Raw genomic sequence first — 11,438 nt, forward strand, 5'->3', positions numbered from 1 at the left:
TACAGAGGGGGACTGTGTGGCGTTATCTACAGAGGGGGACTGTGTGGCGTTATCTACAGAGGGGGACTGTGTGGCGTTATCTACAGAGGGGGACTGTGTGGCGTTATCTACAGAGGGGGCTGTATGGCGCTAACGCCATACAGCCCCCCCGTGTAGGTAACGCCATACAGCCCCCCCCTGTAGGGAACGCCATACAGCCCCCCCCTGTAGGGAACGCCATACAGCGCTCCCCCTGTAGGGAACGCCATACAGCGCTCCCCCTGTAGGGAACGCCATACAGCCCCCCCTGCAGGGAACGCCATACAGCGCTCCCCCTGTAGGGAACGCCATACAGCCCCCCCTGCAGGGAACGCCATACAGCCCCCCCTGCAGGGAACGCCATACAGCCCCCCCCTGCAGGGAACGCCATACAGCCCCCCCCTGCAGGGAACGCCATACAGCCCCCCCCTGCAGGGAACGCCATACAGCCCCCCCCCCTGCAGGGAACGCCATACAGCCCCCCCCCCTGCAGGGAACGCCATACAGCCCCCCCCCTGCAGGGAACGCCATACAGCCCCCCCCTGCAGGGAACGCCATACAGCCCCCCCTGCAGGGAACGCCATACAGCCCCCCCTGCAGGGAACGCCATACAGCGCCCTCCCCTGTAGGGAACGAACGCCATACAGCCCCCCCCTGCAGGGAACGCCATACAGCCCCCCCCCAAAAAAATGCTACCTATAGTGTGTGGTACAAATAACATGCATCCCCTATCCACAGGATAGGGGATACATGTGTGATCGCTGGCTTCTGCGCAGCTCAATAAAAATGAAAGGAGCGCTGGTCACGCATGCGCAGACGCGCGACCGGCGCTCCATTCATTTCTACGGAGCTGCCGACACAGACCCCGGAAGTCCGAGGTTTGTGATGGAGAACTTCAGGGGACTTTCAGTCCCCCGTTCTCCCTATCGCTGCCAGCGATCACACATGTATACCCTCTCCTGTGGAGAGGGGATACATGTCTTTTGTTTAATGGCAGAGCGGGGAGATACCTCCCTGCTCTGCAGTAGTTTTCAGTGGCGTCCCGCTGTAGCAGCCATAGCGGCTGCTAGCGGAGCCTGCGGCCATGGTGGGGGCCCGTGCCGGCGGGCGACACGGGCCCCCTCATGCCGCAGCCCCGTAGCAGTCGCTACGGCGGTAGTTATGCCACTGCCCTTGAGGAATTCATTGTAGTTTTCTTGGGGTGCATGCAGCTTTTTGATCAGTTTTTATTCTATTTTTAGGTGGCGTGGTGACTAAAAAACAGCAATTCAACTATTGTTTTTTTATACTATTTTTTTTACAGCGTTCACCGTGCGCTATAAATGACACATTCACTTTGTTCTGCGTGGCAATACGATTACGGCGATACCAGATGTTTATAGTGTTTTTATGTCTTATGGCGTTTGCACAATAAAATACGTTTTGTAAAAAGTGATTAACTTTTTGTGTTACCATATTCTAAGAGCCAGAACTTTTTTTTTTTTCCATCAATAAAGCTGTGCGAGGACTTATTTTTTGCGTAACAAACTGTAGTTTCGATCAGCACCATTTTTAGGTACATGCGACTTTTTGATCTCTATTTATTAAATTTTTTGGGAGGTGAAGTGACGAAACAATTGTGATTCTGGTATGGTTTATTATTATTTTCTTTTACGGCATTCACCGCGCGGGATAAATAAAATAATTTTGTAGTTCAGGCCATTACAAACGCGGCGATACCAATTATGTATAGTTTGTTTATATATTTTTATTAATAATAAAGGACTGATAAGGAAAAAAGGGGGATTTTTACATTTATCACTTTTAAAACTTTTATTTTCTTATTTTTACACATCTTTTTTTAACTTTATTACTTTGTCCCACCAGGGGACTTGAGGACAGGAAGCCCTGATCGCAATTCTAATACACTGCCTTTGTCAGGACCCACTAGGTTTCCGTCGATGGCATAGCACGCCATTGTTAGGTGTCCGGTTGCCATAGTCACCATCACCGGCCGCTATCGTGTAGCAGGCCGGAGATGGTAGCTTAACCCCTAAAAAGCCGCGAACGCTATTGAACGTGGCTTTTAAGGCGTTAATCAGCGGGGACACAGCGATCCATCCCCGCTGTAGGAGCTGCGGCAACTGCTGTACGAGACAGCAGCTGTCACAGCTCCTGCATGTGTCGGGAAGACGGTCGAAATGGCCATTACTCCCGTGACGTACTATTCTGTCATGGAGCTCGAACGGGATGGTTTCCATGACGGAATAGTACGTCACAGCGTTAAGGGGTTACGGACTAGGCAATCGGTCTTATTCACATTACATTTGGTCCATACACTTGAGGTATTTGTTTTTATTTCCTTCTGAAACAAACGTATATTCAACTGTATGTTAAAAACGTATGTAACTGTAGCTGTGGGATAGGTCTGCCATTGACTCATTCTAGAAACAAACCAAAATAAAAAATGTATACGTATACCATAGCATATACACTTGTTTTGTAGTATTGAATAGTGTGGCAGACTGTACTTTATCCAGTGTTAGGCCAGATTCACAGGAACGTTGTATACGTCCGTGTGTTGTCATTGAAAGCAACGGACAGCACACGGATCTGACAACTCAATGGGGCTATTCAGACAGTGATTTTTCACGCAGCGAGTTTCTGTTGCGTGAAACTCACCGCATGTCCTATTCTGGTGCATTTTTACGGATCACAAAAACCATGGATAGCACACGGACATCATCCATGTGCTGTCCGTGATTCGCGCTCTAGTTGCTAAAGAAATGCACAGAAAAAAATCAATTAAAAAAAAAAATGTGCACCAACACTGACATCAAACACTTATGCCACACTGAAACGCAGGAAAAATTATGAATTTTTTGCGGACGCAAAACTGACACGTTCGTGTGAATCTGGCCTTATCCAGTCAAGCCATAGAATCCCATTAGTACATAACAGTATAGTTTGCACTTTTCTTTGCTATCTAAACGGATATACACTATAAGGCTACATTCACGCATCCGTTTGCGTTGCGTTTTGCATCAGTATGCTTTGCGTATGGCATATGATTTTCACAGACTCACAAGCACTTTTTTTTTTCAATATAAATTGATGCGTAAAACACGACAGCACACGGATGGGCATCCGTGTGCCGTCCGTGGCTTTGACTTCAATGGCATGAAAACGCACCAATATAGGACATGCAGTGACCTTCACACAATGGACACTCGCTGCGTGAGAACTCACGCATGTGTGAATAGCCTCATTGAAATCAATTGGGCCGTATGCTGTGCGTTGTTTTTTTGCACAGCACACGGACGGGATTTGCTCTCGGTTGAGTCCTAAGGCAGAATTCACACGTGGCAGATACGCTGAATAAGACCACGCAGAATATCCGCCCTGTGCGCTGCAGGGAATTCTCGGTGAAAAGCCACTCCAAACTGTGGTGCAGTTTTTTGTTCGGAAAATCCGCTGCGAAAAAGTGCAGCACTTACCCAACGAGCAAGCCAGCCTCTTGGGATGGCCTGTCACCCCAGGAGACTGCTGCAGCATGTGTTTGGATGCAGTGGCGGTCACATAGGATGAAGCGTGATTTGTTCTATCTCATCCACACTGCTGCTACTGTATTTGCTGCGGATTTTTCTCCAAACAAATTCTGTTGCGGAACAACCGCAGTATTTCAGCAACATGTGAACTGACCCTAAGGACAAAAGTATTGGAACACCCCTCAATCATTGAATTTTATTAATTACCATTGCCACAGGTGTAAAAATCAAGCACATAGCCATGCAGTTTTTACAAACAATTGTGAAAAAAAATTGGTCGTTCTAAACTGAATTTGAGCATGGTACTGCAATGGGATGCCACAATTGCGTGGAATATCTAGGAGGGAAGAAATTTCACTGTGAGTGTTATATTAGCAAAGTGGAAGCATTTAGGAACCACAGCAACTCAACCACGAAGTGGCAAACCACGTAAAGTTACAGTGTGGGGTCACAGTGAGATAAGGCGCCAAGTGCATAAAAGTCACAAATGCACCGTTGAATCAATAACTGCAGAATTCCAAACCTCCCCTAGCATGAACATCTGCACAAAAACTGTGTGCAGCAAGCTTCATGACATGGGTTTCCATGGCCGAGCAGCTGCCTGCAAGCCTTACATCACCAAGCACAATGGCAAGTGTCAGATGGAGTGGCGTAAAGCACATTGGCACTGGACTCTGGAGCAGTGTTCTGTGGAGTGGCGAAATCACCCCACTCTATCTGGCAGTGTGATGGTTGGCGACTGTCGGAGAACGTTACGTGCCTGACTGCATTGTGCCAACTGTAGAGTTTGGTGTGGTAGAGGAGGGATAATGCGATGAGGTTCTTTTTCAGGGGTTGGCCTAAGCCCCTTAATTCCAGTTAAGGGAAATATTAACATTTTAGCAAACCAAGACATTTTTGACATTTTTATGCTTCCAACATTGTGGGAACAGTTTGGGGTTCGGCCCTTTTCTGTTCCAGCATGACTGTGCCCCAGTGCACAAAGCAAGGTTCATAAAGACATGGTTGGGTGAATTTGGTGTGGAAGAACTTGACTGGCTTGCACAGAGCCCTGACCTCAACCCCATCTAACACCTTTGGGATGAACTAGAACAGAGATTGCGAGCCAGGCCCTCTCATCCAACATCAGTGTCTGACCTCGCAAATGTTCTTCTGGACGAGTGGAAAAAATTCCCACAGACACACTCTAAAAGCTGTTTTAGCTGCAAAGGGGGGGGGGGGGGACTAACTCCATGTGAATGCCTGTGGATTTAGAATGGGTTGTGAAAAAAGCTCCAGTAGGTGTGATGTGTAGGTGTCCGAATACATTTGTCCATATAGTGTATATACCAGTAAATGTTGTATGAAAGAGTCCTTATCTGGTGACTAATGATATTTGAGCGTTTAGGCCCTGTTTACACACAGTTTTTAGCAGGCGGAATTATGAGGCAGAGTTCGACCTGCCTGCATTCTGTTTGCCACATTTTTTGCTGAATTTTTCAGCCGTCGCCATTGAGCACCGCGTGCAAAAAAAAAAAAATGGAGCGAAAAAGTCTCTCTGCCTCCCATTGAGGTCAATGAGAGGTCAGAGACGGAAACGGCAGAAGAAAGGGCACGACGCTTCTTTTTCCCGCGAGCGTCTTTTTTCGCTCGCGGGAAAAAAAAAAAAAAAACTTCTCCACCTCCCATTAAAATCAATAGGAGGCATTTTCAGGCGTTTTTTCCGTGTGGATTCCGACACGACAATATTCTCCGTGTGAACAGGGCCTTAATGGGGCTTTCCCATCACCTATCCTGGAGAACAGGGTTCCTTGGCCGTCCCTGTGCGCTCCATATGAATGGAGCAATACTGCGCATGCTTGGCCCCTGCTCCATTCATTTTCTATGGGGCTATTGGACGCTATATGTGGATAGGTGATAAATATAGGTCATGTGAAAACCCTTTTAATTAAAAGAAAATAAAAAATTAGGTATGGTGTTAATTTGGGAATTTATCATATTGTGGGGGTCAAAGGAATTTTCCCCTCTTGTGAAATAAAAGTGCACAGGACTTTTGAAGGCTAAAACTAGTGTAGGTGATTTTGAACACACCAATACTTCTGCTTGTATTTTTGTTTGCTTCTATAAAACGAAAGATAGTCCAAATATTAGACTTTTTTGTCTTTTCATAAAATTATGGGTAAATGTATTATTCTTTTTTTTGTTAATATCTTGGGGGCTGATAAAAATCCATAAGTGCCTTGAACTTGAAATGAGGCCAAGCATCTTGAAGTCCTTTTATAGTACTTTTATTTCTGAAACTGGGGCCATTAATGTAAATAGAGTGACTTGGGTTTATAGTGAGAATCACACCAGACAAGTGCAATATTTTTCTGACCTGGACCAGGACCCTTGTTTGGATTAATTTGGTCTCTTACAAGATGTGAATAATTTCTGTGCAGAATATCTTGGCATTATACAAATCGATAACATAAATAAATTATTGTGGTCAGAAAACCCTATTTGTGTGTAAAAATGTTACAGCTATATATAGATATTGGAACGGTGGGGGACTTTTAGAAAATAAATCATATATTGAGAAGCACACTTAAAATTACACTAATAGCAATCCAGAAGGATACCGGTCACCGTGCTACATTATTTGGCTATATATTAACATTTTATGTCAATTATTTGCCAGTCTGATACAGATATCTGAGAAAAGTAAGAATACCCAACACATGAATATTTGATCTTCAATGACAACAATGCAATAATTCATAAAACACATTCACCCTTATTTCCTTCTGTAAGTATTTGGCTTTAAAAGGGTTTTCCAGTGACACAATTTTTGAACTAATATTCTATGTAACTATTTAGTAAAGTTGCTAATATAGAGTCTGTATTAAATCTGAACACTTTCCTTCCTATTCTCCCTACCTCTGCCCTGCCGAAAATTCAGATTTTCATGTCTTTTTTGCACTCGACACAGTTTCGCGCACGAGAGTTCGTATACACACAGTCCTGTGTCGATACCTCACTGACCTACATAACGGCACAGGGCTGTTCTTTACTAATTATTCCTCCCCTTCTGTGTCTATTGGCTGTCCACACTTGTTCTCCCTTCCCCTTTAGTTTATCCCACCCACCTGCTTTATTTGAGGTGCGGTCACAGAATCCTGTGACCGTACCTCAGATATGTAATGTGATCCCCATCATCCCTAAATATATTTACCCCATTATAACTAGATATAAAATGGTGCTGCTATTGAAGTACAAGCAAAGAATGAACAGAGCGGACATTGAGGAGGCCGTGGACCAGTAGGATGCCTCAAACCCGAGACTTCTGACATACACTCAGGTTTGAGGCATCCTATTGGTCCACGGTCTCCTCAATAACCGTCCCTTTGAATTATTTGATTACGCCTCAATGTCCGCCCCATTTGCCTCTTATTCTTGAAACTCCTCAGTGCTCGTATGCTGCCCGGCCTGGAAAAAAAAAATGCCCCTGGAAAACCCCTTTAATACCTGGCTTAATAGAAACATCCAGAAGGTACTTCTTAGAACTGTCTACCAATCTATGACATAACTGGGAGAAATTGGTTTCCCACTCCACAGTGGAGAGAATATATTATTATCTGGGAACAGAGGGGAAGAAAAAAAATAATAATAAATCAACCCTGGATGTTTTACCCTGTAAACACTGATCAGTACTGATCGCAATGCTGACAAAGGGAATGGGCCTCACGATTGCTGTGGCTGACAATTATATCCTAACAGCCCTGGACTTAGGACCCATGCACACAGCCGTGCCCGTAATCACAGCCCCCCGCATTTTCGGGCCGTGCTCCCATACAAAAGTATAGCAGCACGGCCCGTAAAAGACGTAAAATAGGACATGCTCCATAATTCCCGGCACGGTTCTACGGCACAGACACCCATCCATAGCGCTACGGAAAGGTGTCCGTGGCCAATAGAACCAAATGGGTTTGTAAAACCGCGGATCGTGGTAGGGTCCGCGGTTTTACGGTCATGTGCATGGGGCCTAAGAAAAGGCTCCCCAGGCTGTCCTGTCATAATGCCTGGACATGCAATTATTTCATATACAATCATGGCTTATATATATATATATATATATATATATATATATATATATATATATAAAGGTAAAGATCCTACAGGGGTTAAGGAAGTGATAAATGCAGGGATGTGCTTACCTTTTCCACAGAAGGAAATGGTATCTGCTGTAATTTATTAAAACAAAAGAAAAAAAATACAAAGTCAATTTGTTAGCATATTTTGTGTTCAATCATATCACTTCTCTTTACATACTGTTTGAATACAGAGCAAAAATATTGATATGTCCATATATGCTAATAAAAAAACCCACAACTTTACATGTCCTTACTTTCTCAATTGACTGTGTCTATAAAAACTTTAATTAAAAATTAGTACGAAATATTGCAATTTTACATCGCTATCAAGGCGCTGCTGCACACGGATGGGACCGAAGTGAAAACTCCGGAAAGATGATGATAATGATGATGATAATCCAATGAAGCAATGATGATAATTGAATAAAATTTATTGGTATGACTACGCGTTTCAATGCCGAACCGGCATCTTCATCAGGTCATGAAAAAGAGCACAGACATCACAGTTTAAATAGAGTCATAAAGTTCAAAAAAACCCGCCAATGTGAACAAGGGCAGGGCGATAAGATGACGTCAGAGTTCAAAGGTTAAAAATAACAGATAACAGTGACCACGAAGTAATGAACATAATCAAAATAATAAAAATGTTGAAAAAGAAAAGATAAAGACCATCAGTTAGGAAACAATATAGGAAAACTGACACAAGTGGTACAAAATTAGGGGATGCAGAACAGGATGAGGTATTATCCGTGAAATAAACGGAACAATAGGTGCCGGTGTCAATGCAACAATTATAAACAATATAGTAAAATATGTAAAATGTATAAATCGGCAGTATATTGGCACAATAATTAGGAAGGACAGAGAGACAATTAAAAATTAATCATTATACACTAAAAGAATGAAGTCGGCAAATGCCGGTAAAACATCAATAAATAACGGTACAACGAATATAGACAAAAGGGATGTCATATATATAAATTTATAATGCGAAAACATAAATGTGGTCATTAATGAGAGGATAGGGGTGCAAATACTGAAATTAAATAATTAATAAGAGAATTATGAACAAATGGATCTGGTATGATGAATGATACGCTATAAAGCCGATATTACAGCCGGCAGCCGGTAAATGATAATAGGTGGAGAACGAAAAAATAGAGATGAAGAATGATGTGGAGACGAGAAGCTAAATAATGACATGTACAAATGCAAAGGACAGTAAGTGATAATTAACAGTATGTACTAATAATGCTGATGTTGACAAAGGGCAAATGTCCTGAAACTATTCCCAAGAAAACAGGACTATGTCTATAACGGACAAAACTACTGATAATGCAAGAGAAAATACAAGTAAGCAAAGATGGAACATCAATGGTACAAAACATAAAATTGCACAAATGTATAAAGCCGACAATATGGGTCAAAAAACAGTATAGCCATAAACATATAAAATAACATATCAAAAAATAAACATAAAAACATAAATGGCGAAAATAAGAAGGACAAATATTAATCCAAAGTGGACTCAGAGACATCATTGAGGCCATCAGGTTGAAGAGTTTTCATTTTAAAAATCCAGTAGTTTTCGCGTTGTTTAAGTTTGCTGAATCGATTAGTGATATTGTGCGGAATTTGCTCTATAGGTGTAATAAGCAAACTGCTAAACTGACTATTATGTGTGGTGGAGAAGTGTCGAGAGACACTATGTTTTAAAAAACCAGTATTAATGTTGAATCTGTGGTTATTGATTCTAGTCCGTAAACATTGCGTAGTACGGCCAATATATTGGAGATGACACGGACATTCCAACAAATAAATAACGAACGAGCTTCCACAGTTCAGGAAGCTATTGATCTTAAAAGATTCTTTAGTCATTGTGGATGTGTAAATGGAGGTCTTGTGAGTGATATTGGTGCAACACATACATCGCTGTCGGCCACATTTGAAAGAGCCTAAAATTCTAGGAAGCAAAATTGAACCAGGTACCATGGGAATTTTTAGTTTACTAGGTGCTAGAATATTTTTAAGAGTTTTCGATCGTCGATAAGTAATGGTGGGTCTATCCGGTAATTCAGTTTTTAAAAAAGGATCATTTCTCAAAATATGCCAATGTTTAACAAGGATCTCACGGATTTTTTTGTTTCCACTATTAAAAGTTGTAATAAAATTATTACTAAATTTCTGTTTATTTTCAATTGTTCTAACTTGCTTAATGCACGAAGATTGTGACAATAAAGAAGCTTTCTGACGTGCCCCTTTGATTAAACTTAAAGGAAAATGTTTTTCCTTGAACCTTTTTTCCAATAGGTTACATTCCTCTATGAAATCGGAGTCGGTTGTACAATTTTTTCTCACTCTTCTAAACTGTCCAAAGGGAACATTTTTTATCCATGGGGGGTAATGGGCACTGTTGAAATTTAGGTAGCTATTCACATCAACCGATTTGAAATGCGTCTTCGTAATAAATTTGTTCTAGTGTCAAAAGAAATAGTAAGGTCTAAAAAGTCGATAGCCAAAGTGGAAAAAGTGTATGTGAAAGACAGTCCTAAGTTATTTAAATTGAGATGCTCAATGAAAGATGAAGCTTCAGTCTCATTGCCCAACCAAATGAAGAGGAGGTCGTCAATATAACGCTTATAAAATAAAATTTTACTTTTGTAGGGGTGATCATGGTATATATATTGTTCTTCAAAATATCCCATGTATAAATTAGCATAGGACGGTGCGAACTTTGAGCCCATGGCACATCCTTTGATTTGGTTGTAGAATTTATTATCAAAAATAAAAGAATTATGATTTAAAATAAAGTCCACACATTTGTTTAAAAATGTAATTTGATTCTCTGGCATACAGGTTTTAGTGGATAATGCAGAACTAATGACCTTTAGACCTTTGGAATGGGGAATATTGCTATAGAGGGCAGTTACATCAGCTGTGAGAAAATTGATGGGGTACATAGAATTGGTGATGTTAAGTGAGTGAAGTTCTCTGATTACTTGGGTCGAGTCCCTAAGGTATGATGGAAGACTGACTACTAAAGGTTGAAGATGAGTATCAATGAAATGAGAGAGGTTGCTAGTAAGGGACCCGATCCCCGATATGATCGGACGACCTGGGGGGTTAGTTATGGATTTATGCACCTTAGGGAGATGATATAAAAAGGGTATGCTTGGGAAGGGCATATTGAGAAAAGCTCGTTCTTTTTTAGTGATGATCCCTTCATGGAAAGCTGTATCTATAAGAAGGGCGTATTTAGGTATATGAATAGGTAACGGGTTTTTAGCTAATTTAACATAAAAATTGCTGTCGTCCAAAATTCTATATGATTCCACCAAATATTTGTCCTTGTCCATGATAACAATCCCACCGCCCTTGTCAGCAGAACGGATCACAATAGTATTGTTTTTGGCCAATGATTTCAGGGCAATTCTCTCCTGGTAAGTGAGATTCTGAGGAGTATTAATGGGTTTATCGAGGGATCTGAGTTCATTACCTACTAAAGCAGAAAAGGTTTCTATAAAAGAGCCTTGGTGGTGCAAAGGGTAAAAATTAGATTTGGGCTTCAAATTAGTGGCAATAATTACTTGGGGACTGACTGAAGTGGATGGTTCGGAAATCACAGTCGGTAATGGAACGGTAGGGGCCATTTTGGACATAGAGAAATGTCTAGTAAGGGTAAGTTTGCGGATAAAACGATTAAGGTCCATAAAGAGATCAAAAGTGTTGGGAGGGGAGACAGGGCAAAACGAGAGACCTTTGCTAAGGAGACTAATCTCAT

Source organism: Rhinoderma darwinii, chromosome 7, assembly GCF_050947455.1.
Source record: "Rhinoderma darwinii isolate aRhiDar2 chromosome 7, aRhiDar2.hap1, whole genome shotgun sequence".
NCBI lineage: Eukaryota > Metazoa > Chordata > Amphibia > Anura > Rhinodermatidae > Rhinoderma > Rhinoderma darwinii.